This window comes from Cyprinus carpio, chromosome A14, assembly GCF_018340385.1.
Source record: "Cyprinus carpio isolate SPL01 chromosome A14, ASM1834038v1, whole genome shotgun sequence".
Taxonomy (NCBI): Eukaryota; Metazoa; Chordata; class Actinopteri; order Cypriniformes; family Cyprinidae; genus Cyprinus; species Cyprinus carpio.
Window position 1 is genome coordinate 24,957,249 of NC_056585.1, and position 5,895 is coordinate 24,963,143.

Here is a 5,895-nt window from a genome sequence, read left to right on the forward strand (position 1 = left end):
TGTTTTCAAACAGAGTCTTATTCAGACAGGGTGGGTGCAGGTGGCAGGAAAAAAAAGCTGTTAATAAAATGTATCTTAATGTTTTCAAAACTATTCAGTTCCAATAAGGTTGATGTTAAAATGTAATTATTTTGAAAAAATGTTCTGTTTCCATGTTAAATGTAAATGATAGAACAAATGAATAAATAAATCATATTTGTTATAACCCAGTTCATCTCTTAGTCATTTTTTCATGATAAAACCACAAAAACATTTGTAGATTCCATTTTTCAGATTAAGTTAAACTATTCTTTTGCTAATGTCCTTAAAGGGTTAGTTCACCCAAAAATGAAAAATTGTCATGAATGACTCATGTCGTTCCAAACCCGTGAAGACCCCTCCCATACATCTCGGAAACAGAGTTTAAGATATTTTAGATTTAGTCCGAGAGCTTTCTGTGTCTCCATTGAAAGTGTATATACGGTATACTGTCCGTGGTTAGAAAGGTAATAAAAAACATCATCAAAAGTTGCTGACATATGATGCTGCGGATGTGGTGATTTTCTGGTGCGCCCTATAACACATCAGCAGCATCACTGCAGTGTTGTGAACGCGCTCAGAACAGCCCCGGAAGAGAAGACAATGAATAAAGTTGTAATTTTTGGACCAAAATGTATTTTCGATGCTTCAACAAATTCTAACGGACCCTCTGATGTCACATGGACTACTTTGATGATGTTTTTATTACCTTCTGGACAGGAAGTATACGTACTATAAATTTCAATGGAGGGACAGAAAGCTCTCGATAAATCTAAATATCTTCAACCTGGTCCGAAGAAGATGAATGAAGGTCTTACGGGTTTGGAACACATGAGGGTTGAGTCATTAATGACATAATTTCCAGTTTTTGGGTAAAACTAACCCTTTAAAATTTAATCAGGTTAGTGTTGTCTCACATTGAATCTTGAACTCTATCTGATCTGATGTTACACTTTCTCTGTATGTTTTCTTTTTCTTTTCTCTCTCTGTAGTTGATTTTATTTACAACAAAATTCCTGTCTCTGTTAAAGGTTTGATGTTCTGTCAACAAAATCCATACTAGCCATCTTCATTTTAAAGTTTGAGTTTGACAGTTTTGACAATTTTGACAGTTGTTGGTTTGTGACAGATAATGATTTTTTGATTTAATTTTCCAACAACATGCAATGTCTGTCAGATGAAGGAGATTGATGTTAGTCTGACGTTGGGTTCTAACATCGACCCGATTTTCATTTTCATCCAAAATACAACGTCTTACCAACGTCGGAGATTGACGTCAGTCTGACTGGGTTCTCGTCAACCAGATTTTCATTTTCATCCAAAAATGAACGTCCTTACCAACGTCGGAGATTGACGTCAGTCTGACGTTGGTTTCTGACGTCAACCCAGATTTTCATTTTCATCCAAAATAAGTTCTAACGTCTTTGACGTCCTGACGTGGGGTTCTGACGTCAACCAGATTTTCCATTTCATCCAGAAAATGACGTCTAACCAGTCGAGATTGACAGTCATCTGAACGTTGGGTTCTGACGTCAACCAGATTTTCATTTTCATCCAAAATGCAACGTCTTACCAACGTCGGAGATTGACGTCAGTCTGACGTTCTGGTTATGACGTCAACCAGATTTTCATTTTCATCCAAAATGCAACGGTCTTACCAATTCGTCGGAGATTGACGTCATCTGACGTTGGGTTCTGACGTCAACCAGATTTTCATGTTCATCCAAAATGCAACGTCTTACCAACGTCGGAGATTGACGTCAGTCTGACGTTGGGTTCTGACGTCAACCAGATTTTCATTTTCATCCAAAATGCAACGTCTTACCAACGTCGGAGATTGACGTCAGTCTGACGTTGGGTTCTGACGTCAACCAGATTTTCATTTTCATCCCAAAATCCAACGTCTTACCAACGTCGGAGATTGACGTCAGTCCTGACGTTGGGTTCTGACGTCAACCAAGATTTTCATTTTCATCCAAAATGCAACGTCTTACCAACGTCGGCGATTGACGTCCGTTCTGACGTTGGGTTCTGACGTCAACCAGATTTTCATTTTCAACCAAAATGCAACGTCTTACCACAATGAGCGTCGGAGATTGACGTCAGTCTGATGTTTGGGTGTTCTGTCGTCAACCCCAGATTTTCATTTTCAACCAAATTACAACGTCTGTCCAACGTTGGGATCCAATGTCAGTATGACGTTATATTGACGTCCAGTGCCTGCTGGGGCAGCTCTCTCTCTCTGTCCATGGCCCTAAAGGAGGATGACCCTCTTGTATAACCTTTGTGTAGCACATAAGTTGTCGTGCAGGCCTGTGGCTTGTTGCCATGGTGCTATGTAGACAATGCTCCCTCTGAATGATGGGCTCATTGCATGCTGCTGAGAAAATAGCATCAAGCCAGAATGATTCATCTTGTAGGAGCACAGTGAAGAGCGCACACAGAATGCTCCTCACAGCGGCAAGGGCTTTCATATTGGCGAGTGGGAAAATTAAAAAAACGGCTCACAAAGAATACCTATAATTACTTTTCTTAATGTATACATTGGATGCAGGTAGAAGTGCGCAAACTTTCAATTCAAAATTTCACACTGGCAAATAAATTGAATTAGTGCTTAAGAGTAATAGAGCAGCAGAAAGCCTCAGAGGAATATAGAGAGGTGATATCAGAGAGGGAATAATTGCTTTTGCTGATGTACTAATAGCGTAGACATGATTCTTCAATTTTAGATCAGGAAAGTAATAAACAGGGAGACCAGTGGCAATAAAAGTAATACCACAATGGCAATGGGGCTGCCTCTTAATTAAAATGAATTGGAAAATTAGGTCTAAATTGTTCCACTAAAGTGTGCATTAATTGTATCATCTGACACACAATAGAACTTAATTCAGGGGTGTGAAAAGTTCATTACCTGTGATATTCATCATGCCAAATACTGGCCTCGATGGCTCGTGGGAGGGTCATAAAAAAGATCACTCTGGTCCCTGAGCATTGTTTAATATTCACGTCTGACTAATCATGTCTTTGCTCAGTCATTTTTGGATTGTCAGTTCCTCCCTTCGAGTTCCCAAAATCTGGCTCAGAAACACGTCCAGATGGAATGCGAACTGTCGTTTCTTGAGGAAAATCAACAAGGGAGTCACCAGTAAGACTCATTTTTAATTGCGATACAATAGAAACTTTATCAGCGTTGACTCTACCCAATATTGCTATTGTGCTAATGTGTTGTTGGCAAAGGGTTTTGTTAACTGTTGAATACAGTTTATTGTAAAATTGCCTAGACAGTTTGATGGGAATCTGTAAGTGCCGATCAAAGACGTTTTTCTCACCCAGTGGAGTTTCTTTGTCAACCTGGCATCTCAGAATGTCCAAGGACACAAATTCAAAAGTACAATGATTCTGGAGTCTTGTAAACAAGTTTAACAACTGAAATTTTGAAGCAAAATTACGTCATATTAAAAGATCTCTATGAAAAACAGCGTTTACAGTACTTTAAGGATTTTGTAAAATATATTGTATGTATATGTATGTATAAATTCTTTATATGTATAAAGAATTTTATGCTTATTCTTGAGATTGGAAATGATAATAATATATTATTTATAATTAAATACTAAGTTGAATAATATTTATAATATGTAAATGATACGTTTTGTATTAGTCTGTATTATTAATAGGATTAATCTAGTATATATATATATATATATATATATATATATATATATATATATATATATATATATATATATTATTTTTTTTTTTTTTTTTTTTTTGACTATATATAATATTTGTTACAAATGGAAAAGAGCAGATAAAAAAGTTCACAATAAGGGAAACCTCTGAAACCTGAGAGGAAATGTAAGCTAAATGGTTTAATCTAAACCAACACATAGACTCTTGCTTATTACCAAGATTTCACCCCAATTACCTTTAATGTCATTCTGCTGGCTTATTCAGTGTGTGCATGTCTGTCTGGGCTTTGACATATATATAATTAGCTCATTTAATGTAAACACATTGTAAATGTAAAGTGCTTCACCTGGCATTAGTGGTAGTCATGACTACAAACTCACATATCGACCATCAAGCTTGAAATAGCTGATCTCAAAACATTTACTGTGGAGCAATTACCGCACATTTGTTTTACAGACTGGGAAAAAGTTATCCTCTCCAAAGAAACAAACTCAGTGAAATCTGTAGCAGACATTTGCTTGGACCCCCACCCAAATAACATTCAGTATAAAGCCAGCAACCCATGATTACCAGCCGAGAGCTTTAGGCGCTCTCCACCATCCTGTCAGTCCATGAAATATGTGTTACAATATCTACAAATAGAGTGTAGTCCTTCAGAAAACTACTACAGTATATATCAGACTTGAGGTCCTTTGAACTTGAGTTTTCTATTATTGTTCCCTGGCAACACATGTGCCTTTGTGCCATCGTCTCCCAAAGATGACTATTTGGATCAGTAGGGAGAAGTAGCAATTCCAAGGAGGACAAAACAGCAGATCTAGGCAGCTTTCAGCCCTGATGCATCCTGATGCGTTGAGATTTGTTGTTTAAGTTGACTTGTGAGGTGTACTTGGACAAAAGCCTTTGAAATGTCAAAGAAATCCTCCTAAGACTCAAAGATAAGGGAGTAATGTTTCTTCGATGATGAAGTCACGGCTGAATGTGTCAGAGCGTCCTATTAAAGAATCAATCAACTGGATCACACTGAGAAAGCAGCCTTTTCATGTTCAAACTCAGATTTGGATGAAAACCTTCTTTGAAAATGGGACAGGATAATAATAATAATAATAATAATAATAATAATAATTATAATTATAATAATAATAATAATTATTATTATTATTATTATTATTATTATTGTTGTTGTTATTATTATTATAACTACTATAACTAGAAATAATACTTTCATTTTGGGATTGGAAATAACAGTATTATTAGTATTAGTATTATTATTATCATTGTAGTTGTTACTGGGAATATACTTTCATTTTGGAAATTGGAAATAATAATAATAATAATAATAATAATATAGCTATAAATATTGCTTCAATGATATTTCACGGGCTGAATATGACAAATTACAATTTGCATACTTATTTAATTATATACATTATTTTATTTATATAATCATTTAATAATTTGTATATAATTAGACATTTCTGTAGAAACATTGTTTATTATTGTTGTTGTTGTTGTTATGATTTGACATATTGCTTTAATTAAGAGACTGCAAATAATAAAAATAACTTTGGTCAACCATGAGCTGTTTTTAAATGTGCTTTATGAATGAATGTGAAGTTGAAGTGAAGTTTAATTATAAATACATTTTTATCAGTTTATATTATTAGTAGTATTAATCTCAAATGTATTTTGAATACATTAACTCTATATAAATTATATTACAAATGGAAAAGAGCAGATGAATAACATTACATATTCTATGAGAGGAATCTATGAAATCTAGGAAGAAATTACTGTGGGAAAATGTAAAAAGTACAAAAAGTACAAGACACTGCAAAAATAATAACCTGTCATTTCCATTTCTAAATGAGTTGGTTTTTGAATGATGTGATATTATGTGCTTATCATTACATCTGCACAAAAAAATAAATAAATGAAGCTAAAAAAATGTTCCTAACATTGAAGTGTTGTTTTCTGCTTCCATAGGCATTATGAGATGTCAAAAAGGTATGAAAAAGAAATAAATAAATGTCATTACATATACTCTGCACTGATAGAATTTCTGGAGTTGAATTTTATTGTTCTTCTATGTCATACTGATAGCGTCTCATTGAAATGAGTCTCAGCACTAGCTGATGTCATTTATTGTGCCGTCTGCTCATGCATTCCAGATCACTAGCACAC